This window comes from Hakea prostrata, chromosome 10, assembly GCF_041222555.1.
Source record: "Hakea prostrata isolate BN-2017 chromosome 10, UWA_Hpros_2, whole genome shotgun sequence".
In the NCBI taxonomy this organism is placed as follows: Eukaryota; Viridiplantae; Streptophyta; class Magnoliopsida; order Proteales; family Proteaceae; genus Hakea; species Hakea prostrata.
This window is the reverse complement of record NC_142609.1, coordinates 33,457,208-33,484,769: the sequence shown is the minus strand read 5'-3', so window position 1 is coordinate 33,484,769 and position 27,562 is coordinate 33,457,208. Positions and strand designations below refer to the sequence as shown.

General features: G+C 38.4%; 4 non-coding genes across 4 annotated transcripts; all 4 read left to right on the top strand.

The window, feature by feature from the left end:
• Nucleotides 1–940: 940 nt before the first annotated feature.
• LOC149002564 (U1 spliceosomal RNA) lies at nt 941–1,100 on the top strand. Its single transcript, XR_016170523.1, has one exon. It is a non-coding gene; the product is annotated as a U1 spliceosomal RNA (small nuclear RNA).
• A 777-nt stretch (nt 1,101–1,877) lies between these two features.
• On the top strand, nt 1,878–2,073 carry LOC149002563 (U2 spliceosomal RNA). Its single transcript, XR_016170482.1, has one exon. It is a non-coding gene; the product is annotated as a U2 spliceosomal RNA (small nuclear RNA).
• Nucleotides 2,074–11,954: 9,881 nt separating this feature from the next.
• On the top strand, nt 11,955–12,114 carry LOC149002562 (U1 spliceosomal RNA). Its single transcript, XR_016170463.1, has one exon. It is a non-coding gene; the product is annotated as a U1 spliceosomal RNA (small nuclear RNA).
• Nucleotides 12,115–12,948: 834 nt separating this feature from the next.
• LOC149002561 (U2 spliceosomal RNA) lies at nt 12,949–13,144 on the top strand. The gene has a single exon (XR_016170477.1). It is a non-coding gene; the product is annotated as a U2 spliceosomal RNA (small nuclear RNA).
• Nucleotides 13,145–27,562: the final 14,418 nt, after the last annotated feature.

The following is a 27,562-nucleotide window of genomic DNA, read 5'->3' as shown; positions in this document are numbered from 1 at the left end:
ACTGACAAATAAATCCTTCATCTTAACGTTTAAATTTGTTTCCAATATTGGGGGGGGGGGGGGGGGGGGGGCAAATACAGGTATTTTACAAGAAAAGGAGAAAAACAAGGAGATATTACATGCATTCAAATATTTTTTTAAAAATGGGGGGGGGGGGGGCATGGCCCCCCGGCCCCTTGGTGCGTCCGCCACTGATGGAGCCTATTGAATGCAGGATTATCACTCCGATATACTTTATCTCGATGGACTCAACAGCCAGGGAATTGCCTACTATGTAACTAAGAAAGAGAAACAGCTTGGCATGTCTTTATTTCGTGCAATTGGACAAAAAGGATTCATGTAGCAATACCACTTGGATTAAGGACAGAGAATTGGACACACCAATTTGTACTACATCTTTGCCAACAACCAAATGGATTAGCAATCAAAAACTTGGTTTCTTTCTGTATTTACAATTACTTGTTACTCTATATGGAAAGAAGAAACCTCACCCTTCATGAAAAAACTCAACCCAATCCTATTAATGTTTTAGGAAAAATCTCCAAATGGATCTTAGATTTAAAAATTTGAGCACCAATCAGTGAACCGAGAGCCCAACAACAAAAATCTTATGCACCTGCAATTGGTAATCAACTTAGACCCCTCTTATGTATGCATGATACTAATCATCCGATGTTTCTCTGTGCAAGGATATCTCATGAACGAATAGGGAGCGCTAGGTTGGAGCATGGGGATATATAGTAGCCCAGACACTTCTGTCAATGCTCCGTTCCATGCGATTTGGGATCTTCTTCTTCTTTGATCTCTAGTTACCAGAATGAAGACAGACCAATGAGCGAGGTGACATGTTAGTGTGCCATTTTAAAATCCCACATCGATCAGCTGTAGTTAGAGATGAGGCAGAGAACTTATAAAAGAAAAGAAAGTAATTCTAAAAAACATACTTACCTGGACGGGGTCAATGGCTGATCAAGAAGGGCCATGGCCTAGGTTGGTGACTTCCATTGCACTTGGGAGGGGTGCCCGCCTAACATCTCCCCAAGTGGGAGAGTGTACGTCATAATTTGTGGCAGAGGGGGTACGCGTTTGCGCGGCCCCTACCATCTTCAAAACATTAACTATTTTTTGATTGTCAAACCAATTTAACAAAATTCCTTTTTCCTCCATAGTTGGCTAGGGATGTTGTTTGCATTTTGTATCTTCATGCATCTCAGGCATGTATTAATGTGACCAAGGGCCACGTGGCCCATGCCCCACCCCCCTATTTTTTTTGAAAAATTTGGTTATTTTCTTTGTTTTTCCATTTTTTTCTCTTTTCACAGATAAAATATTTTATTAAAATTAAATAATTATTAAAAAACAGATATAAATGTCACTCCATAATTATTGTTCAACAATTACAATTAAAACCCTATTTTTAAAGAAGAAAGGGTTAAATCCCACATACATTAGGAAATTCTCTCTTGTTTCCACATACTTCACACACACCTTAGGATATTCTAGAAAAACTAAACATTAGAATTTACTCTTAAGTTGTCTAAGGTATTTCTTTCTCTTTTTCAAAATTTTTCTCTTTTTTATTTGATTTTATATAAATTTTCTTTTTATTATTTTAATTTGACTTAATACTGTGAATGAAATATTTGTACTTTATAGGGTAACTAATTACAATAAATTGTTTGGTTTGCTCTACCCTTATCTTGAAATCACGTATTTTTCTTTTTTTAGTCAACAATGGGGTTTTGGGCTTGGGCTTGGGCTTAAGATAATGCTTAACGCAGGGAAAGTGAATACTAGCAAAATCCCACATTGGCCATGGAGGGAGAGGTATGTTAAGAGAGAGCTTATAAAGTAAAAAGAGAAATATATTCCAAAGCATACCTTTCTCGGCCTTTTGGCTAAGATCAAGTGTAGTATCTGTTCTTATCAGTTTAATATCTGATACGTGGGTCATCGACCTACATGATATTAAATTTATTTTTCTAGGGGGAAGGCCCATCACGGTAGCTTGCTGCTGGGGTCTTCAAGCGTTGCCCATGCGTTGCACTACAGCACGGGCCTGGCGCACCCCAACCAATTCTACTTTAAAATTCTTTCGTTCCCCTTTAATGGTGGAGATCTATCGAAGCTCACTTGATCAGAAGACGATCTGTTTTAGCTCCAATAACTATTTTTTAACGTATATATTTTTATCGTGATCCATCTAGATTAAAATTTCACTCTTATTTTTATCCATTGGGGATTGGACTAAGATAGTTGAAGGCAATTCATATAAACTCACTCACCCCATTTAAGAGCAAGAACCTTGTCAATTAATCATCTACTCCCCAAATACTCTCAAGCTTTCAAATTGCAATAATTCAATTATATTTGCCTTTCACCCTTACTCTACCCTTGAAGAACATACCAAGGCATTTAAGCAAGCTTGTTGAAGCTGAGATTGAGGTGATAGAAAGCTATTGAAAGGTCATTGGTAGTGCATATCAATTTTATTTGGGTATATAACTCTTACTGTATCACACTCACACAAAGAGTAAAGTGACACACCCCTTGTTAGATCAGTTCTAACCATAGTATATTGTATTTGGCTATTTTCAATTCTCAGTCTATATAGACTAAAATTGGCTTAGGGTGCTTCTACCCGTGAACAAAGATTATTGAGGGTGCTCTTACACATGAACAAAGATTGTTGAGGGTGCTCTTACCTATGAGGAAAGATTGTTGAAAGGACGCTCTTGCCCCGTAACAAAAATTGTAAAGGTTTGATTATCTACCATTGTGTTGAAAAAGAATCACTAGTCGAAATCTCGTTTGTGGCCAAGAGAGAAGTGAACATTGACTTGTAAAATGAAACCACTATAAAATCTTTGTATTGTAAATTTTGTTTAAAAATTTGTTTAAGTTTAATTTGTTTTGCTCAATTATATTTGAATTTACATACTTAATCTTGTAATTGCAATCAAATTGAAAAATTAAAAAACTCACCAGTTGCAATCTATTCACCCCTTTAGATTGTATTAACACGCACTTAAATTCTATTCTCATGATAATATTTATATATATTTTAAATACAACAGAGCTTCACCGGTGTAACAAAAACATAAACACCCATTACTTATAGGGGGATTGATGACCCCCCCCCTCTCTTTTGCCCAAAAGTGATAGTTAGGTGGATGAAAGCATGATAACTTAGTAGGAGATGCTGAAAAACTAATTAAGTTGAATGCATCCAACCATTGGTATTTATGAGCATTACTATTGAAGGGTTGCTTAGTCAATAATGGCCGGCACCTCTTAGTGGAGAGTTCACCAATTCAATGCTCTTTGTAGTATATGTAATAGTCCCCACCCGCTAATATAAAGCTACCAATTTGGTCAAAAAAAAAAAAAAAAAAAAAAAAACTAGAAGATATTGAGCAGCATTAACGATTGTAGTAGATAATATAATGGTTTAACCATTGCCACGTACATGGTGAGCATTTTAATGAGTGCAACTGTTTAAATGGAGATACCATGATTTAATGCAAATATATTCTGAAGGAACATCCATGAGGATGTAGTGACTCCATAAGCTCATGAGATGTCATTGGTTACATGTGAGTATTGCCTTTAATCAGCTCTAGTTGAGGACATATAGGATACATGGGGTAAGCTATGCACAGTATTTTTTAATTATCACCACTTCTTTGAAGATTATCCTAGTTCTATACTAATTAAGTTTTATGAATTCTTTTAATATGGATTGAATCGCTTCTAATCAGCTCGAGTTGAAGCCATACTAGATACAAGGGTAAGCTATGCATATTGTTTGTTATCACCATTTCTTTGAAATTATTTTTAATTAGTTTTATGAATTCTTTCAATTTAGATTGAATCGCTTCTTCACAAAAAGACATCTAAAGACGTTTTTTGAATATGATCGTATCACCTCAATCGACTTAAAAAAAATTTCCCATTACAGAAAATGAGTAATAAAATTAGAAGACTCAAGAGTATATAAAACCTTTATTAACACGCTTAACAAAAACCTAACATAACCACTAAAATCACACCTCACATATTAGGCATCTGATTTGAATTCTTATCCGCTGTGGTTTTTGTTGTATTATTTTTAATATAATAAAATATGTCTCATTTTATTGGATTTGTAAGTGCGGAAAACTTTCCTTTTTTGTTTATTTTAGGAAAGTGTATTATTATATAGTCCCACATTGGAAACCGAGGTGTCGGAATCCAGGTTAATTAATAGGTACCACCTATTAACTCTAACTTATAATAATGAGACACGCCAGTGTTTGTGTAGTGTATGAGTGAGGACGGTATACCGTTCAAGCGCGCACACGCAAGCGCGGCGTGGGTTGTGGGCGTTTGTGGCGCATGCACTTTGCACGCTTGCATCGCTTCGAGTGAGATTAGATCTAAACCGTGTGTTATGATCAACGGTAGATCTAGGGCGATGGAAGTAGATCCATAAATATTGTTTTAATGGTTCAATATGGACCGTTAGATCATGTGGCTGAACGATCCGACGGCTCATATTTGAACGTCAGCATTCGTATCCCTACAGAGAGGTGCACCCATACGAACAGAGTCATGAACTGTTCAGTAGAGGCACCTCAATGCCTATAAATTCGTCTAGCTTCACAACAGCAGGACAAGAGAGAAAATCCCGAAGTCTTCTCTGTTCTTGAGTTTTGCGAGTGCTTAGCAAAACTCAAGAATTCAACTCGAAGTTGGGCTTCTTTGTATCCTGGGAGACGGTTCGCAGTACCTCATAGCACCTTGATGTGAGGGAGGATTACGTCTTAAGGAAAGCGACGTTGTAACGAGCCTAGAAGTTCCAGCTCAAATACTGTGATCCTTTTACATTTCGTTAACAATCTTAAGACGTAATTCCTTGTTTGAGATGGCACAGTCACTCGAAGCAACTAGCGATGGATATCATCAAGTTGGATCGTTTTGATGGAACTAACTTCAAGCGCTGGCAGAAGAAGATGCACTTCCTGTTGAGTCAATTAAGTGTGGTGTATGTACCGACGACACCCAAACCGGAAGAGAAGGAGAATGAAACAAGCAGAGACGCGAAACCAGTGTGAAGTGGGAGACCGATGACTACCTCCGCAAAGGTCATATTTGCAACTGCGGTGGACACTGCTCGACATGTATCATGAGAAAAGCAACCAAAAAAAAAATATATGGGGTTGCCGTTACAAAACACCTATCTAGTGGAAGATGCGACAAGCAAGAAGTTCCTTGCAAGTAAGTTCTTTCGATACACTATGGTAGATAATAGAAAAGTGATGGAACAATTTTTTGAAATAAAACAAATCCTCAATCAATTTTCCCAACATGGTATGAAAATTGATGAAAGCATTTGTTGGAAAATGCCATGTCACATTGCCACACGGCTTCCATTGATTTTGATGATAACAAACATGAAACTGAATTCACCATGTTTTGATGATAACAAACAGAAAGAATCACATGGAAAAACATGTAAATAACATGTATATGAATGAGTGTTTATTTGCTATTAATTATCATTCATATCTTCCAATCATCAGTGTTTATCATCATCAAAAGGGGAGATTGCTGGGAAATGCCATGTCAGCATTTGCCACATCAGCCTCTATTGGTTTTGATGATAATAAGCATGAATTACTAATGGTTGTATTGAGTTATGATGTTTTAGTTCAAGATGAGAACAAGTGGACCAACTCCAAGTCAAAGTCATATGCAAGTCAAAGCCAAGATCATGCCAAGCGACAGAAGATGGACAGAAGTCTAAGTCAAGATGACCATGCCAAGATGGACATGAAGACCGTGCACAAACAGTCGAAGACCAAGTCAAGATCAAGACTAGGCAAACGGGCAGGACACCGCATCACACACAGTAAATGCACCATAATATGTAATCCATGTTACTAGAGGACCAGGACAGAGAAGGGAAAGAGGAGCAAAAGACAAAAACCAAGCAACCAGAAAGGAGAAAAGAGGAGGAGGGAGAGAGGGAAACAAAAAGAAAGGAGAGGCCAGGAGGAGAGGAGAGGAGGGGCGAGCCCGAGGAGGGCCGGACAAAGGAGAAAGAGAAACCAACAACGGAAGAGAGGAGAGAAGAGCCAGGGGAAAAAGAAAAAAGGGCACGGGGAGGGGCACAAAGAAAAACAAAAGAGAGGAAACAACAGAACCCACCAAGACCAAAGCAAAGCAAGAAAGCCGGGACAACCGAAGAAAAAAGGAAAAAGAAGAAGAGGGAGAAGGGGCAGAAAGAAAAAAGAAACAACACAAGAGGAAAGGCACACGAAGGAACACGAAAACACAGGAGAAGAAGGGGACCCGGAACAACGAGGGGGGCCGCCCGGAACAAAGAAAGAGGGGCGCAAAAAACAAAGAGAAAGGGGGCCCCAAAAAGAGAAAGGGTGAACCCAGAGAAAGAGAACACAGGGAATACCGAGGCCAAGAGAGGAGGGAGAGAGAAAGGAACAAAAAAATGTGGGTGATGTATGTTAATTATTGAATTTAATTACTTGTATTGAAAAGAATTGGGAATCAAGTGAACCACCCCAGGTGCACAACATTGTTGTCTCAACCATTTTAGACAAGCTGCCTCCCTCCTGGAAAGACTATAGGAAAAGTCTGAAGCACAAGAAGGAAGATGTCACTCTTGCAGAACTAGAGAGTGATATGCAGATTGAAGAAGAGGACAAAATCCGTGATGGAACTGATACCTCTAAAGTTCTTGTAGTGGAGGAAGGCAAAGACCCTAAAGAGAAGAAAGATTCTGACAAAGGTAAAATGAAGAGGAAGGGGAGCTCAAGTTCTAATTCCAACAAGAAGCAGAAGTTTGATCCGAAGAAAAAAGGTCCCTGTTATCACTGTGGCAAAATGGATCATATCAAGAAGGAATGTCGGCTTCTGAAAAAGAAGTCAGATAAATCAGATGACAAGAACAACCATAAGGAGAACCTAGTGGCTATGATTTCTGAAGCCAATGTTCTTGGTGTTGATACTTCCTGGTGGGTCGACTCTGGTGCTACCAGACATGTCTGTAATGACTGAAGTTTCTTTTCTGAGTATAAGTCAGAAGAAGATGGGAGTATTCTCTACATGGGAAACGCATCCACTGCTACAATGAAAGGAAAAGGGAAGGTGAAACTTGAGTTCACTTCTGGAAAAACCCTCACTCTGATAGATGTTTATCATGTCCCAGAAGTTAGGAAGAACCTTGTGTCTGCAAGTCTTTTAAGTAAATTTGGGTTCAAACTTGTATTTGAGTCAGATAAATTTATTCTGACCAAGGGTGGTTTCTTTGTGGGGAAAGGATATATGTATGAGGGTATGTTTAAGTTAAACGTTGTTCCTATTTCAATGAATAAAGTGAATAATTCTGCTTACATGCTTGGTTCATATTCTTTATGGCATGGTCGTTTAGGACATGTGAATTTTCGTAAAATGAATGATATGGTCAAACTAGACTTGCTTCCTAAAGTTAACCATGATGTAGATAATTGCAAAACGTGCATGCTGACTAAGATTACTAGGAAGCTTTTTCCTAATGTGAATAGAGATTCTAACATTCTAGATTTGGTACATAGTGACGTTTGTGATCTCCACAGTACCCCTACTCGAGGAGGAAAGAAATATTTTGTAACATTTATTGATGATTGTTCCAAATTCTGTTATGTATATCTCTTGAATACCAAAGATGAAGTTTGAGAATTTTTGTAAGACAACAATTAAATGTCTTAGAAGTGATAGGGGTGGGGAATACTATGACCCTGTATACTTTGAAACTGTGGGCATAATACATGAGGTTACAACACCTTATTCTCCTCAACAAAATGGCGTGGCAGAAAGGAAAAATAGGACTTTAATGGAAATGGTGAATTCTATGATGTCCTATTCTGGTTTAAGTAGTGGTTTCTGGGGTGAAGCATTATTAACAGCCTGTCATATACTAAACAGAGTTCCTTTCAAGAAGAGCCCAAAGACCCCATATGAACTTTGGAAGAAGCAAAAACCAAATTTGGTGTACCTTAGGATTTGGGGCTGTAGAGCTATTGTGAAAATCCCAGAACCAAAAAGGAAGAAACTAGGTGAAAGAGGTGTTGAGTGCATTTTCTTAGGATATGCTTTAGCAAAGCATATCGGTTTATGGTTATTGAACCTAATGACTCAATAGAGTTGAACACTATTATTGAGTCAAGAGATGCCATTTTTGATGAAACCAGATTCTCTTCTATCCCTAGGACCACTAGTTCTTTAACTATGAGAGATATAAATGAAGAGTCTCAAACACCTAGTGTAGAACCAAGGAGAAGCAAAAGGCAAATGACTGAAAAATCTTTTGGCCCAGATTTCTTTATGTATCTAGTTGAAGGTACTAGAGAAACTCAGAGTAATCAAACCTTATTGTCTTTAAATGTAGAGACATATCCTAAAATATATGAGGAAGCTATGAAGTCACAGGATGGTGGCTTTCGGAAAGAAGCTATAAATGATGAAATGGACTCCATCATAGGAAATAATACTTGGAAATTAGTTGATTTACCCCCTGGATCTAAAACAATAGGGTGTAAGTGGATTTTCAAAAGGAAATTAAGGGTTGATGGAACCATTGATAAATTTAAGGCAAGGTTAGTGGCAAAAGGTTTCACACAAAAGGAGGGCATAGATTATTTTGATACTTATGCTCCAATGGCTAAGATTGCTATTGTTGGAGTTTTAGTTGCATTGGCATCTATATATAAATTTGTCATTCACCAAATGGATGTCAAAACAACATTTCTAAATGGTGAATTAGATGAAGAAATTTATATGCAACAACCTGAAGGGTTTGTTGTGAAGGGACAGGAGCATAAGGCTTGTAAGTTAGTGAAATCACTATATGGACTCATACAAGCACCAAAACAGCGGCATGAGAAGTTTGACAGAGTAATTTTGTCGAATGGGTTTAAAATACATGAGTCCGACAAATGTGTGTATAACAAGTTTTCTGGAGTAAAAGGTGTGATAATTTGTTTATATGTTGATGACATGCTTATATTTGGTACTGATTTAGAACAAGTAGAAATTACTAAAAAGTATTTGTCTGCTAGTTTCTATATGAAAAATATGGGTGAAGCTGATGTCATTTTGGGCATTAGAATAGTCAAACATGATGATGGGTTAATGTTGACACAATCTCATTACATTGAGAAAGTGTTGAAGAAATTCAACCACTTAGATTGTTCACCTGTTAGTACACCTTTTGACTCCAGTGTCAAGTTAGTACCAAATGATGGAAGAGCTGTGTCACAAATAGACTATGCTAGTGCTATTAGTTGTCTAATGTATGCAATGATCAGTACAAGACCAGATATAGCATATGCTGTAGGAAAACTTAGTAGGTACACTAGTAACCCTAGTAACCTACACTGGAAAGGCTGTCTTTAGGATTTTTAGATACCTAAAGGGAACAACTAGTTATGGCTTAAGATACGGTGGGTATCATACTTGTTCTTGAAGGGTTCACGAGATGCTAGTTGGATAATGAGACAGCGAAGACCACTCATCCACAAGTGGTTGGATATTCACTCTTAGTGGGGGTGCAATATCTTGGGGTTCAAAGAAACAAACCTGTATTACTGATTCTACTATGGCAGCAGAGTTCGTGGCATTAGCTTCTGGTAGTAAAGAAGCAGAATGGCTTAGAAATTTATTGATAGAAATTCCAATATGGCCAAAACCCATGTCACCAATATCGCTTCATTGTGATAGTGAAGCAACCTTGGCTAGAGCCTATAGCCAGATTTACAATGGAAAGTCAAGACATATTGGACTTAGACATAGTTTAGTAAGGCAGTTGATAGTTGATGGAGTAATTACCATCAATTTTGTAAGATCAAGTCAAAATTTGGCAGATCCATTGACAAAAGGTCTTACAAGGGATTTGATCAAAAATACTGCAAGAGGGATGGGTCTTAAGCCCATTTCCTAAGATCACCAACAGAGGAAACTCGTCTCAATACTTGAGATATCAAATTTGAGTTCAATGAGTAAAGTACTCTGTATGGAGTGGTCTGCAAGCACTAATAATATACCATCCCATAAAGGAGTGCTTGGTTCCTGTAATGTAGATGGAGGATGAGCTATATGCTCTTAATAGATCTATAACAGTTCTTGTTGAGGTGTTTATTACAGGACACTTCTGATAGATCTACCTAAGTGAGTGCATGAAGTGAGGCCGCTTCTGTTGAGTTTGGGCTTAGACTCTAAGGCACTCATGATACCGGGCTAGAGACACATGGCCTTATCAGTGTCTGTTTTTGGAGAGTATTCGGTGAAGAATTCAAGTGTGTGAGATACGTCCAGCTTGTCATCATAGAATTATCAGTTCAAAGACTTGTCTACTATATACTTCTGATTAGCTTTGATGGATTTCACTAAGTGGAGGTTCAAGTCTAAGTACACCTACCATTTAAGCATTTGGTTCCCAGTTGTTGTTGTGTACTTATTTTCATTATATTGAAAATAGTGGGGGACTGTTGTATTATTTTTAATGTAATAAAATATGTTTCATTTTATTGGATTTGTAAGTGCGGAAAACTTTCCATTTTTGTTTATTTTAGGAAAGTGTATTATTATATAGTCCCACATTGGAAACCGAGGTGTCGGAATCTAGGTTAATTAATAGGTACCACCTATTAACTCTAACTTATAATAATGAGACACGCCAGTGTTTGTGTAGTGTATGAGTGAGGACGGTATACCGTCCGAGCGCGCACGTGCGGAGTGGGCTGTGGGCTTTTGTGGCGCACGCACTTTGCACGCTTGCATCGCTTCGAGTGAGATCAGATCTAAACCGTGTGTTATGATCAACGGTAGATCTAGGGCGATGGAAGTAGATCCATAAATATTGTTTTAATGGTTCAATATGGACCGTTAGATCGTGCGGCCGAACGATCCGACGGCTCATATCTGAACGTCAGCATTCGTATCCCTACAGAGAGGTGCACCCATACGAACAAAGTCATGAACTGTTCAGTAGAGGCACCTCAATGCCTATAAATTCGTCTAGCTTCACAACAGCAGGACAAGAGAGAAAATCCCGAAGTCTTCTCTGCTCTTGAGTTTTGCGAGTGCTTAGCAAAACTCAAGAGATTCAACTCGAAATTGGGCTTCTTTGTATCCTGGGAGACGGTTCGCAGTACCTCATAGCACCTTGATGTGAGGGCGAATTACGTCTTAAGGAAAACGACGTTGTAACGCGCCTAGAAGTTCCAGCTCAAATATTGTGATCCTTTTACATTTCGTTAATAGTTTTAATTCCTACCTTGTATAGTATGAACCAATCTGGAGGCACATGATACGATCAAATTAAACTGCATCATCTGACATCTTACACATGGGGAATTTCATGACATTGTATTTGTATACCAATTTATTTCAAAATTCATGCAATATCATAATCCACCACTATCCATAGACTATGGCAACCCAAAACTTCGAGAGCATTCTTCCAAGCTACTATTTACATGACCCTTCAACTCATGCCAGACCAGGAGCTCTTCTTTGTCTTTGTCTTTCTCTTCTTCTTCGTTTTCAATCCTTGCCTTATCTTTGCTTTTGTCTGTCTATGCCTTTGCCTTCGCTTGGAAGCTTTCAGACATTGATCGTGATTCGTTCACAATAAGTAGAGAAACAAATAATCATAAATCGAAACAAAAACTATAAATTATTATTCTGGCTTCAGTAATTCATTCTCCATGTTTCTTTCACAATTTGGTGGGTCACATTTTCTTTTAAAAAAGAAATCATATGATGAACTCCAGTTATTCCGGTTAACAAAAAGAATCAAAGAAGAGAGACCACTGACTCACCGAGTGAGGTGACGTTAAAATCCCACATCGGTCAGCTATAGCAAGAGACGAGGGAGAGAAGTTATAAAAGAAAGCGAAATAACTCAGAGAAACATACTTACCTGGACGGGGTCAATGGCTGATCAAGAAGGGCCATGGCCTAGGTTGGTAACCTCCATTGCACTTGGGAGGGGTGCCCGCCTAACATCTCCCCAAGTGGGAGAATGTACGTCATAATTTGTGGCAGAGGGGGTACGCGTTCGCGCGGCCCCTACCATCTTCTTCAAAACATTAACTATTTCTTGATTGTTAAACCAATTTAACAAAATTCCTTTTTCCTCCATAAATGGCTAGGGATGCTGTTTGCATTTTGTATCTTCATGCATCTCAGCCATGTATTGATGCGACCAGGGGCCACGCGGCCCACGCACTGCCTCCTATTTTTTTTGAAAAATTTGGTTATTTTCTCTGTTTTTCCATTTTTTTCTCTTTTCACAAATAAAATATCTTATCCCCTTTCCAAAAAAATAAAAAAAATGAATTTTTAAAATTAGCGGTAATAGACATAAATGTCTCTCTCTATAATTATTATTCAACAAGTACAATTAAAACTTTATTTTTAAGGAAGAAAGGGTTAAATCCCACATACATTAGGAAATTCTCTCTTCTTTCCACATACTTCACACACCTTAGGAAATTCTAGAAAAACTAAACATTAGAATTTACTTCTAAGTCGTCTAAGGTATTCTTTCTCTTTTTCAAAAATTTTCTCTTTTTTATTTGATTTTATATAAAAACTAATTTATTATTACTATTTTAATGTGACTTAATATTGTGAATGAAATATCTGTAATTTATAAGGTAACTAATCACTGTTTGGCTTGCATCTACCCTAATCACTGTTTGGTTTGCATCTACCCTCCTATTGAAATCATGTATTGTTCTTTTTCTAGTTTTAGTCAACAATGGGGTTTTGGGCGTGGGCTTGAGGTTGAGGTAATGCCTAAAGCAGGGGAAGTGAATAGTTGCAAAATCCCACATTGGCCATGGAGGGAAGAGGGATGTGAGGGAAAGCTTATAAAATAAAAAGAGAAACACATTCCAAAGCATACCTTTCTCGGCCTTTTGGCTAAGATCAAGTGTAGTATCTGTTCTTATCAGTTTAATATCTGATACGTGGGTCATCGACCCACATGATATTAAATTTATTTTTCTTGAGGGAAGGCTCACAACGGTAGCTTGCTGCCGGGGTCTTCGAGCGTCGCCCATGCGTTGCACTTCTGCATGGGCCTGGCGCACCTCACCAATTCTAGTATAAATTTTATTTTATTTTATTTTTTCATATTGCCAAGGTACTAAAATGTTCACATTTTTCCATCATGATTATCCCTATTGGAAGGGTTGTATTACTCATAAGGATTTCAAGCCCAACACTTTTAGACATATATCATTCATGTAGTTTGATCTAAATGTAATTGCATAAGGTCACTAGGATGTCAACGGTTTGGGTGGGCGGGGGGGTGGGGTCGAGCAATGGTTTAGTTTGGGTTGGGTTTACTAACGGTGTGGTTTTGAGTACCTTGTGGTTGTGGAATTTATTGGCCCCCCTAACGGTTTAGAATTTGGTTTACTAACGGTGTGTTTGTAGTACCTTGTTGATATGTGAATTTATCAAGAGTATGTGAACACATATAAATATTAAGTTATCTCCAAGTCTTTTGTGTTGGGTGTTCAAAACCAAAAACCTTTTTTTTTAACAAAGAAATAAAACTTATAGAACTAATATACAAAAGAAAGCTGGCATCTTGATGAATTTTAGTGGGCTGTCTCTGCTTATTTTCCTCCCCCTTCTTGACACTTGTAAAAATGAATCAAAATAAAGCATTAAAAAATTTTCAAATGATAATACACTTGCTAAATATTTACTAAGCCCATCTTCCAAATGGCAAAGGCTTTGACAAGCTTGTTGTTTGCATATTCCAAAGGAAAATAATTAAAGAAAACAAATGGATATTTGGGGGTTTTCTTGTCTTTTACATTTAAATTTAAGTTATTTTATTTCTTTATAATGAATTTAATGGGCTAGTTCAGGTTCGGACTAGTGGGCCACACACGGGTTGGCTCGGCCCAGCCTGAACCATTTGTGGGCTAAGGTTATTTAGCCCAAACACAACCCATTAAGCTTAGGTTCGGGCCGGTTTGGTTTTAACGGTTCGGATTAGGTTTTGACACCCCTAATAATGGGAGAACCCCCAATCCTAGTTATAGTAAAATAGGAGAAGAAAGATTATTACATTCAACATCATTAATCTTAGACATTCTCATATTATTTTCATATGGGAAGTAATGGGTGGTAGAGTAGCCTGGGGTCAAAGGGTGGTCAACAACTAGATGAACAGGAGAGAGAGAGAGAGAGAGACTCGGCCAAGGGAGGTGAGGAGGGAGAGGATTAAGCTAAGGGGGTGCGGGAAACCCTAGAAACGTGGGGACTAAGAGAAAAAGGCCATAGGTGAGGAGGTGTGGGACCCAATGGGAGAAGTTGGGGTGAAGAATTCTCTAGGAGAGTTCAGATGAGGTGGGACTCCTAAAATTGAGGGGATGGGGTTAGGGTTTTCCACTAAAGGTGGAAGCCCTAAAATGAAAAGAAGTGGTGGGGGTAGGGGAGGGAGTTACCTCACTGACAAGGAAATGAAATATTCTTTCATCAAATATAACATGTCAAGAAATAAGGTGTTTTTCAATAATAGGATTAAAACAATTGTATCCTCTATGGCGAGAATTGTATCCCAAGATGACATGTAGTTTAGATTGAAATTCCAGCGTATGTTTGCTATACGGTCTCAAACATGGATAATATGCACAACCAAAAATCCTCAAAGAGTCATAATCAGGGTGAATTTGAAACAATTTGAAATGTAGAGGGGAATTTTTCAGCACCGGAGTAGGCAAACAATTAATTAGAAAAGTTGCAATTTCAAAGGCATGCATCCAAAACTTTATAGGGTAAGAAGCATGAGCTAATAAAGTCAATCCAATTTCCATGATGTGCTGATGATAGCGCTTAACAACACCATTCTGCTCATAAGTACAAGGAACAAGAGAGCTTGTGTTCAATACCATGGTCTTGAAGGAAAGTGGAGACAATTCTATCTTCGCCTCCTCAATCACTATGAAAATGCTTGATTCTTTGAGAAAAGAGATTTTCAACAAGCAACTTAAATATCTTAAAATACCAAGTACCTCAAATTTAGCAGTCATAGGATAAAACCAAATAAATTTGATAAAATCATCTACAAAAATCATATTAAATTGGAACCCCTCAAGAGACTCTACAGGAGAGGTGCCCCAAACATAAAAAAATATAAAGTCCAAAGGTCCGTCAGAATCTGATTTTGATGGGCAAAAAGGGAGTTTGTGACTTTTCCTTTTCTGACAAGCATCCCAAACATAAAGAAAATCATTTGAACTAACTGGCAACTCAAAATTAGAAATTAAAATTTTAACAACTTTGAAGGTGGAATGCCCCAAATGTGAATGCCAATTCCAAAAATAAATCTTTTCTCCAACAAATGCTTTGGAAGAGTGATTGGAGCCCAATCAAATTTGGTACAATCCATCCTTAATGCTCCCCTGAAGAAGACATCTCCCCGTCGTACGATCCTTCACATAATAGATATCAGGATGAAATTCATATAAAGCATTATGATCCTTAGTGAATTGGGAAATCGATAATAAACTCTTGCAAATAGAGGGCACCTGAAGAACAACTTTCAAATAGATTGAAGAAGAATAAGAAGATGTACCAATATTCATGTTACCAATATTATTGATAGGAAGATCAACACCATTACCAACTTGAACCCGATTTGAACCATTTAGGGTTGCACAATATGGAAATTCTTAAGAGCATTGGTGATGTGATGTGTAGGGCCAGAGTCAAGGTTTCAATTTTCATTTGAAAGAGATGCACTAGAAAGTTCATAAATATTCACAGATTGAGTTGCATTAAAGGTACCTTGAATGACATGATTGAAATACTGGTAATAGTCCTTTGCTCTATGTCTAGGACGATAAAAAATTTGGCAGATAAGACAATTGCCAGTTTAATGAGTTGGCTAATGTCTATGAGAGCCATGATGAGGAGAAAAACGACCGCGACCAAATTTGCCTCTTGGAGAAAAACTCCCTTTGTAAGGCTGTTATGGAGGCCTAATAGGGGTGGGTTGGCTAGTGGCCATGTTTGCCATAGGGGAAGAAGTGTCAACAGTCGTTAGTTCATCTCTTAACCGAATTTCTTTAGTCAATAACATACCTTGTAATTCATCATAAGTGATGGGAGAATTACAAGTGATAATGGCAGTCACAAAAGGAGAGTATTCAACTCCCTAACCATTCAAGACATGAAGACAAATTTCTTCATCATTCATAGGCTATCACACAGTGGCCAATTGATCAAAAATATTTTTGATGTGAAGAAGGTAACAAATGCTATTGTTACCTCTTCGTTTGGATCTGAAGGCAAAGTCGCATTATGTGAGCGGAAGAGCAAGTTGAGTAGATCTGTTCAAGCTTGGATCAGACTTCTCTAGAGGTGGAGGAACCAATAAATTGCACATGAACTAGTTTAGTAAGGGAAGCAATGATCCAACACATCAATAATTGATCTTGATGATTCCACTTTTGATAGTTAGGATTTGGTTAAAATATCACAGCATCATATTTATCGAGAATGGCAGCGGGTGGGCAAAGAGAAGAGCCATCAACAATCTCAAATAGTTTGTATGTCTTCAGAAAGGAACTATCTAAGATCTCCATAACAAATAATTTGTCTCCTTAAGGTTTGTTGAGAGGAAACCATTGAGGGAGGAAAACGAATGGGTGGGAACCTAGAGCTCTAATGCCATTTTAAAAGCCGTGAGTTAGGGTTAGAGAGACACGTTTTTGAGTGATGGAGAGAAAGAGACTCTGTTTTACGTGGTTCGGTTGATCTTTGCAACCTACGTCCATGGGAATGTGATTTGCTTCCTTGAGATTGACTAGAGTCTTGCTCAACATTAATCTTGGACTCTAACTCTATAGTTTGAATTACTTAAGTTATCCATTTGTGTTTGGTATGAATTGTGTCTTTTGTGTGTTTGAGTGCAACTCTAAGTCTGATCCACTTGTGGATAAGATGTAATCTGCTGGAGTCTCTTGAGTAGTTGAGTTTGAGTCTGGTTCTTGAAGTCTTGCACGCGTGGAGGTAGTTTAGTTTGAGTGGAGTTCTTGAAGCCTTGCACGTATGGAGTAGTGGTGGTTAGGGAAACCCTAAATTCGGCTAGGGTTGCCTGTGATTTTCTTGTTTTGCCCGCAGACTGTGAAAGACCATTATTATCCAGGTACACCCATTTCTTCCAGTATGCCAACTCAACTAATACTATTCCCAACCCACTAACTATCATTCCCATTATGCTCCCTTACACCAGTTCAGCGTAACTTGCCACTTTACCATGCAACCCAATAATGACCCAAATTTAGACTTCGCCCAACTAACCCACCTTCTCCAATCTTCATCCACAAATAGCCCACGCCAGCTTATTACCTAATGTATATGCTTCCTTACTTTCTTTCAAGACAGAGGATAGCGTGCTTCTTACACTACCAGTTCTAAGAGACCACTCTTCTACTTTGTAAGTGCAACAGCTAACCATGGTACCAAGTGGTTGGTTGGCTAAGAATAAGAAGCAAAAGGCATTGCTTTAGATTTGCTATAGCTGCCGCTTTCTTTCATAATAGAGCTGAGAATAACGGCTGGCATAGAAGTCTCTCGCATGCAAGAAGATGTTGCTGCTGGAGGTCACTGTTCTAGGGTGCAAACGTTGGCTTCACAATTACTCCAACAACCTTAACTGTCACAAACTATTCAAAACCTAATTCGTTACTTGGCAAAAGTTAGCTTAGTTAATTCCCCATTAGAAAAACACCAGCCTTAATCCTCTCATCTGTCCATAGCCAACATTTCAAATACTATAGATTCTTCAAAGCAACCAACCCAGGAACCGATGTCTCACCAAAAAATCACCCAACCCAAAATGAACCAAACTTTAACCTTAAACCAAGTGTTGAAAATAGACCTTCAGAATTTGTCCCAGATAATTAAGACCTCAACTTGTTCTAAGAGGCTTAGAACCATGGCATGAGGGGGATAGTTGTATATAAGGGAAGGAGTTTTAAGACGCAGAAGATGACAACATGGAAGATTGTTTTTTATCGTATGGCTTGTGGTGGCTGGGGGAGATCAACTGAATGCCAAAGAGTGGGGAGATCCTTGAAAATTCTTTCCCTTAAAAGTCTTCTCAATGCAGAGAAACCTCATGTTCTCTTTCTTATGGAAATTATAGGGACAATTTACTTTACCTGTAGATACCAATTGAAAACTGTCCATAAATTGTTGTTGAGGGTGCTGCTATCTTGCCATTTTGAATCTTCTACAATTGAAGCTCTTATAAACTCAAGTGTCAATCAAGTAAGGCTGAGAAGACGGATGAAGATGGCCCAACAAGATGGCTCCTAGACATGTGTTGTGCCCCCCGGCCCCTCCCTCTGGAACTCCAACAGAGTCCATTGAGTTGTTTTCCAAGGTCATGGAGTCTTTCTGATATGGAGCTTTCTAAAGCACCTTTTTTTCTTCTTCTTCTTCTTCATAACCACTTTCTAAAGCACTTTCAAATACACCTCTTTAATCACTTGGGATGGCATGGCTCTTTTGTATTCCATTCTTACATAGTTGCACAACTAACTCTACAGTACCATGCAAGCGATTCCATAAGATCAATTTTCACAATAGATATGAATTTGTTTTTGAGTTATTTCACTCACTCCATATATATTGTTTGAAACATTGATTCTAGCTTTATGTTTCATTTTTTTTATGTTGGATTAATTGGTTGCTCAGAAAGAATATCACTTGAGAAAAATGAAGAAGCAATTGGAAAAAATATAATTTCAAATCAATATAACTAATATTAAATAAGTGACAAATACCTCATGCATATGCACGTGAATTTTTACTAGTATAAATATATTAAAAAAAGAAGTGGATTTATTAAGGAAATAATAAAGTAAAAGAAATAGAAAGTCAAGAGAGAGAGAAAAATAATTAGGAAAATAAATAAAATTTAATAAAATAAAATCTTCTAGAAAATCTATGAAAAAAATAGAAAAATCTAATCTTTGACTACTTGGTGTGTCTCATACATACACCAATATATATTTTTATTACAATAAAGTAAAATAAAATAAAATCCTAACCAAATTTTTTTTTTGTAAACAAATCCTAACCAATTTCAGCCGTAGATCAAAGTTGACTTATTTATTTCTAAGATATTCTTGGAGTTGGCCCATAATTGCATCTATAGCCTATCATACTCCAAATTAGGCTCTTTTTACACTTGAAATTTTGAATGTGTCTCTTGATGTGTAAGATTGCATATTTCATACTCCAAATATTTACTCAAATCTTGAAAAATCCTAAAATTTGCAAAAACAATATAAAACCTAAGGTAGCTCCGCTCTAAGTGTGTAAAATGCATCATTTATGCCCTAATTTCACATACAAATGTCTTCATCAAGGCCCATTTAAGGTAGTGACTATTTTTCGACATGGAGCCGTGGAGTTACAAGAAGGAAGTTCCAACAAGCGACAATTTTTGGTGAATGGGCAACATAAGCCTTATTGGGGTGAACCATTGGAGCCTAACAAATCCTCAATCACCCTTTATGATGCCTAATAAGGGAAGTAGTTGGGTTGTCGACTTAAAAAAAAGGACTTGTGGGAGGCAAGCTATTTTAATTTTTTTTTTTGTATTATGTTGTTGTTCATTGGTTGAGTAGTTGATTAGTTGAGTTACCTTTTCATTAATAGGTAGCCTATAATTTTGTCTTAGTTTTAACTTGATAATGAAATTGAAATAAGAATGACATGTATTTTCCCTTGCAAGGAGTGTGGGGAAGGCAAAGAGGATGAATGAGTGTTTGCAACATTGTTGTACAATAGAGTAAACTGATGAACAGAATCACAATGCTATAGAATTGCTGCAGCATCACCAAAGTAGTTGTCATTGCCCAAGAAAACTCATCAACAATGCTACAACAAAAATTTGTGTTACTTATATATAAAGTATTTTGGAACTGTAGATATTATGTCATGCTATAGCCATGCTGTAGCAAAGCTACACTAACATTTGCCTAGGAAAATTCACTAGCACTGCTACAACAAAGCTACAAAGTTTGTTTTACAATTACAGGAATGCATTCTATGACCTGTAAAGTTAGGCAATGCTACAACCATGCTGCAACAATGCTAAAGCATCTGAGAAAAATAAAAAACAAAAACAATGGCCACTCAATTTGACCCAACTCGTCTCTTTAAACCAAAACAACCCATCACTCCCAAACCTCTGAATCAAACCATGACCCATTTCAACCCCATAATGACCCAAACCCGTTTAAAGCCAAGTACCAGCCACATGCCAACCCCAACCTTAACCCTAAACCATCTCATATTCTTCCTCTGTTCTGCCACGACTCAGAATCACCCAATGGCACCATTGACCACAAATATTCACCTTTCTTACCCATCTAGACTGCTCAACCCAACCCCCAACGTAATCGACCATCATCTCCACTTCTTGCTCACACTCTTCTTGTCTCTCCTGCAACCGAGTTCTTCTCAGGCTTCATTTTCTGTGTGGTTGGGATGCTCTAGCTGCATTGTAGCAAAGTTGCAAAAAAATCTCATGTTCTCCAACAGCTAGGTGCTCGTACTCTCCCTTCTCAATGGTTGCATCATTTTAGTTTTTGAACCTTGGTTGTATGTTTTTAATTTCTGTTTTCAAATCGTCGCTTGTTAAGGGTGTGCTTACATTTCTACTTCCTCAAGCCCCATAAATCATGCCACCTAGAAAGAAAACCCTATCAGCTCATGACCCTACTTCTAGTGAGCCCCTTGCCCCTAACATTTTTGTGTTTGCAAAAGCTAAGGCACGTTTTGCCGCAATTTCCAAACAAAAATTTTTCCAGGAGAAGAGTTTTCAGTTGTTACCAGCTGAGGCCTAGTGATTCCCCTTTATGTTCTCAATCATTGCTATGCATAACTGGGAAAAGTTTTGCAATCATCCTGGAGATTTTCCAAGAAATTTATTCTAACCTGACAGAGTCGCACCAAGATACAATATATGTTAGGGGTGTTCAGGTCCCAATTGACAGTTAGAATATAAATGAATTGTATGGACTACATGGTGCAATTGATGAGCACATAGCCCATCATGTTGAGGCAGATCCCATTGAGTTGCATGATATTATAACCCGTTTATGTTTTGAAGGTATAGAGTGGTTTGAGCCCACCCATGGGGCATTAATTGTAATGCGTGCTACCCTAAAACTTGAAGCCAAAGTGTGGTATCTTTTCTTACAGTCTCGATTAATGCCTTCCACACACATTCAGACTATCTTAGTGGAAAGAGCATTAGTCCTGCACTCAATTTTGCAAGGTTGTAGGGTCAATGTAGGTCGACGCATTCATGATGTGGTTTGTGCATGTGCACACAGGCTAGGGGGTAGCTTGTTATTTCCATCTTTAATTATAGACTTATGCTTAGCTCACCATGTCCCTGTCTAGGATACTGATGCCTGAACATTGAACAAGGGTGCCATCACAAGGTATACCATTGTGCGCATGACTCAAAGAGCTCGAGCTGATCCATTGCCAGAGCACACCCATGTTGATGCAACAGAAATACACTCACATTTCTTTACCCCAAGTGAATCACCACCTTCTTACACTCAATTGGAGCAGCGCATGAGCCTTATGGAGATCTCTTAGTTCCACATCCTAGAGGAACTTAGAGAAATGCGAGTACAACAAACAAACTTCTAGTCCTATGTTGTAGTCAGGGAATAAGCACTCTAGAGCAACTTGAGAATGAACAGCCACCGGTTCCACACCTTCCTAGAGTTTCCACCACATCTCCTCACTCCTTCAAGTGATGGCACTGGGGTCACAAGACATGAAAATGAGGAGGATATGTAGGCTACGCCCATCTTGCATGCTCTTTCAAGGAAGTCTCTTTCTGATGGTTGTTGTGCCATCGATCATTTTGGTTTTTCACCTAATTACTCTAAGTTGCCTTATTTTGGAGCTGTGAGGACACTGCTCCCTTTGACTTTGGGGGTAGGCTTTGCATGTTGTATGTCATATTATCATCGTTCAATTTGTTTTTAAATTTTTATTTATGTGGTTTTAGTTTTGTGATGTTTTGTTTACTTTATTTGCAACATATTTAGCTTTGTTTGCTGATTTGTGAGTAGTATTCTAGTAGTTCAATTTTTTTTTCTTCCAATTTTATCTTATGGCTGTTCTATTTTGTTGTTTTTTTATGTTTGATGCGGCAGCAAAGTTAGTCAATCATTTAGCATATTTGTTGTCATAGGTTTCTCTATTTTGTTTTGCTTCCCTTTGCTACAACAATGTTAGTTTCGTGTTTCATGTATAAAGTGTGCATTTCTATATGTGTGTTTTTGAAAGGAAAAAATTAGCGCAGTCAATCTAGTTTGATGTGTGATATGGATGGCAGTTAGTTGATAAGAATGTCAGTGCTTCTTAATCTACTTTTGGTGGAATGTCTTAGCAAAAGTTCACTATAATGATCTGATGTCTTCATTTACATACATTTGTGATATCCTATTATGGAGCACCAAGTGATGCTTCGAGCCCTAGAGAACCTGGAAAGGTTGGATCAATGTGAGAGTTTAAGATTTCAGAATTGGTTGAATGAGAACCTTGGGACTAACATATTGGAGGTCCCAATTTGGGTGAAAGTAATTGATAATATGCTTGTAAGATGATTTGTTCCAAAAATTATGTGCACTGTGTATATTGGCAAAGGTTTGACACCCCCCCCCCCGAGAAAAAAAAAGTTCATAGAAAACATTCAAAATATTGTAAAACATGTTTTTAGGGTGTAAAAAGGTATGGATCCCTAATTAGTGCAGAGGTAATCATTTGGTCAATTTACGACATCAATGAATTAAGCTTCATGACCATAGTTCAGCTGGACTAGGGTAATCTGGGGTGAGATCCTTAACTTTCACACATACACTTGAGGATAGCTTTATGAGTAAATTTATGACATTAATTGTTATTGGCAAGTAGTGTAGGAACTAAAAATTAGAGAAAGAATGAGAGGGAACTTCTGTATAACTTTTTCCCTATTGCATGACTAAGCTAAGTTGTTGTCTTTTCTTTTTCTTTTGGTCTTTTAGTATTAACCTTTGTTTTTTTAGTTTCTTTCTTTCTTTTTATCACTCAAGGTTGAACAATATCTTAAGTTTGGGGGTATGATGATTCTATGAAATAAAGTTTATTCTAGTGATTTAATACTTGAGATTGCTTGATTTAACAGTGTTTTCTATTAATTTTAGTCTTAGTTCTTGATACATTGTGGTTTAGTGAGTCTTAGTATTTTAAATCTTGTAAAGGTCTTTTATGTCATTTATGCATGAATTTTCTTTGAATTAATAGATGGAATTGATTAGCCCTCTTTTTCGTGGTATTGTAGGAGAAGATTATGGATGAAGATATCTCATGAGTCATAGAAGAGGAACAAAGAACAAGTTTACTCAGTTTGCTTTAGAGTGTTGCAGCATTGCAGCAACATAATTTTTCCAAATTCGACGCATGTGGCATTATCAAGTGAAATCACCAAAAACAGGCTAGCTAATTAAGTATTTCTCTTGTCATTACATGAACGATCTTAGCCATAGATCTCAGAAAAAATGTTTTAAACCTATCATCCATTTTTACATTATCACTTAAGGAAACTTTGGGGGTAATAGAGAAGAGGAGCCACCAAAAGAAAAAAAATGAGGAACTAGATATGCAGAGGGAGGAGTTATGCCATGAGGAGGAGTTGCTAGGGATAGGGAGCTGGAGCACTGTGGTAGCATTTTCTAGTTCTCTATTGAGTTCTGTATTTCTACTACTTTATGTTCTAATTGAACTCTTTTAATGGTCGCATTTATTTCTTTGTTTTTGAACTTTAGTATGAGCTAGTGTTTTTTTTTTTTTTGTTGGGATGATAAAAATACCCGAACTTGTGACTTGAGATGTGATGATTCAATTTGTTGTAGCATAGTTTATTATCAATGTATTCAACTTGACACATATTCGGGCTACAATCAGATCTTGATGCACCCAGATGATGAGAAACACATGGTGTTCATGACTGATCAGGGTAGCTATTACTACAACGTGATGTCTTTTGATTTGAAGAACACATGAGCCATGTACTAGATATTCTGCAATCAAATTGGCAGAACATGAAGGTGTACATTGACAACATGATCATGAAGAGTGTTGCTCAGAAGGATCATCTGATCAACCTAGCAAAGGTGTTCAATGTGTGCAGGACCCATAAAATGTGGTTGAATCCCAAAAAGTGTGCATTCAAAGTACTCTCAAGGAAATTTCTAGGATTCATGGTCTCTCATAGGGGAATCAAAGCTAATATAGAGAAGATAATAGCCATATAGGGTATACAAACGTCGAAGACAGTTTGAGATGCGCAGTGCTTAACTGACCGAGTGGTTGCCCTTAATAGATTCATTGCTTAGTCAAGGTTGAAGTGCCTGCCATTCTTTAAAGCCTTGGAGAACTTATTAGAAGATGGACGCAATATGGACAAAAGAGTGCTAGAAGGCATTCAAGGAACTGAAACATAAGTTGAAGAGCACACCTCTACTCATTTGACTGAAACCCAAGAAAGAATTGCTTGTCTACTTGGCAACCTCCTCCTCGGCTGTCAATCAGTCCTAGTACAAGAAGAGGGAACATAGCAAAACCTAGTATATTATGTCAATCACGTCCTTTGAATGCAGAGACTCGGTATCTGGAGATAGATAAGCAAGCCCTGGCACTTTGGCAGGTCGTCTAGTGCCAGTCTCAACCCATTGCAGTCCTAACAAACATCCATCTAAGAAGATTTTATACCAACTAGACTTGGTCGTTCGGCTCATGACCCAGGTGGTTGAGTTGAGTGAGTACCAGATAAAGTTTAAGCCTCAACCAAAAATCAAAGGTCTAGCACTAGCAGGCTTCATGGTGGAGACTCATTATCTCTAGGTCGAGCAAGGAAACATGAGTAGAGCTAATATTCAAAAGATGGACACTATTCATGGACTAGTCAAGCAATTCCTTAGGCTGTGGAGCCGAACTCATGTTATAGAGTCTAGGGGGCTTCACTGTGCAATATGCACTTAGGATAGGATTCAAAGGATCCAATAATGTAGCAGAGTATGAAGCATTGCCAACTTGTTTAGGAGCTCGAGGTTCAATGTGATTCACAACTAGTGGTCATTCATGTAAACGGGCTATATGAAGCCAAGGAGCTGAGAATGGCAAAGTATCTAGCGAGGATCAATTAGTGCATGCCTAACTTCATCAAACTGAATATCCTTCAAATCCCAAGGAAAGAGAATGACACAACAAATACCTCCTCTAGATTGGCTACAACAAGGTACTTAACCCTAGGACTGGTAGTATATATGTAAGATTTAAATCCAAGCACTAAGGAAGTTGAGCAGATGCGCATTGAGACCGTGCCAAGCTGGATGCATCCATCAACCAATATTTGAGAGATAACAAACTTCCTATGGACGCCCAAGAAGCATGAATCGTAAGATGTCGAGTAGAAAAATACACTCCAACGAAGAGAAGCCCTTAGTCACTGGACCACTTATTCAATGTCTTTGGACCAAAACTAGAAAAGAACGCTCTAGCAAGTGAACGAAGGAATACGTGGGGCACATATGGGAGCCAAAGCCCTAGCATACAAAGTATTACGCTAAGGACTTTTCTTGCCAAGGATGCAACAAGACGTAGTCGATTATGTTGGAAGAAGTGACAAGCATAAGGCTCCTGCAACTGTGCCTCATAGGCCGGTCATGCCCCTGACTTCCATTCTAGTCCCTATTTCCCTATCAGGAAACTGCCTCTGATGGCTAAGTCAGTTGGGAATCAGATTAGGGCTCCAAGCGAGACCTGCTCAGAGATTGCTTCTGAAAGAGTTCATGTGTCTACCTTTCAATTGAGACCTTTGTTATATATTGTGTGGGTTTCCTTTCTTAGTGCCGACAGAATCCTGTGTACCTTCTTGCCAAATGTGCCAAATGTTTTTTGGGTGAACTCCCGACTAGGAGTTTCCATCCTTGTGGATTGTCCTTTTTTGCCTTGGTGCTGGCGTGGCATTCCTTGTTAATGTTGTCTAGCCTGGATGGTTCCCAATCCATAAGCTGAGTGATAAACTAAGTGACTAATTGATCTCTCACTCGTGCGTGTGTCCACACATGTTTGTCCCATCCATAACACTAGCCCCCTAGCCCATGTGATGGAGGTTGTCATCGGGCAAGTTAGTCCCGATTGAGACCCAGATTGGTACGATGTCCACCTGACCGTTTTTGTTTCTCAAACCACTTAATGGTTATGCAACCATTGAGCTCCCCAGGCATTATCCCCAGTTGTGTGGTTACTCGTTACATGACGGGACAGTTAGTCATAATGACTTCCTTGAGCAACTCAATCGTCTTGCAACTGCAACTGTTGATAGTGTTGTTTCTCATCAGTCTGATTAAGATCGTTTCCACTTCTTCCTTAGGTAGTTGGCATAACATTGTCAAACATTGATTGGTCGGATTTGCATTCTCTTACTCTTGCTTTCATCATGAACTTTAGCTTCATGTGTTGGGGTGAGACTACTACTTCTAACATGTTAAGTGTTGGCCACCCGAGTATCACATTGTAAGCTAATAGGACTCATACCACCATGAAGTTTGTCCGAACTAGTGTATCCCTTGGAGAGATCCCAATCATGAGATTGAGTAGGATTGTTCCCTCTACTATGGCCAAGGATCCTGCAAACCCATATAGAGGGGTTGCACATGGAGTCATCATTTCATCTTCCAGCTTTAGCTTTTTAAATGCTTCGTATGATAGTAAGTCGATCGAGGATCCGATATCCACAGGACCCGATAGACCTCCTGATTTGCTAGTTTAAGTTTTATGATGATTGCGTTGTTGTGGGGGGTCGATATCCTGTCAAAATCTTCATCGATGAAGGTGATGGGCTCAGGGCAGGATTGGTTCCTTCTTTTCTTCGGGAGATTTACAGCCCCCAAGAATCAAGCCTTTTGCATTGCTTTTTTGATTGATTCGACGGTTGGTCACCCAAGAACCACATATACGGGACGGGAGTTCCTTCCCGCTCAACTTCTTTCTTGGGTTCTTTCTCGATATCTCTCTAGCTTAGAGAGCAAGGTCTCTTCCAACTTTGGGGAAGTGACTTGTTCCAGGAGTGCCTTGATGCCTTCACAAACTGACCAAGCTTGCCTTCCTGTATTAACTTTTCTATTTCAGATTCAAGACTTCCTACAGTCATTTGTGTGGTGGCCATAGTCCTTGTGGGAGTGGCAATATTTGCTCATGTCCCGATCTTCAGGTCGAGAATGTAGCTTTCCTGACCACTTTAGGGACTTTTTTTTCCTGTACTTGCATTAGGATTTTTGAAGGTTTTGTGTTGAGGGGTGTATACTCCACCCGATCAGTGTTCCTACTGACGTCTTTTCTCCATTTTTCTTTGGCCCCTCTAATCCGAGCTACAGATGGCTCGTCTCGCTCTTCATCTGATTTG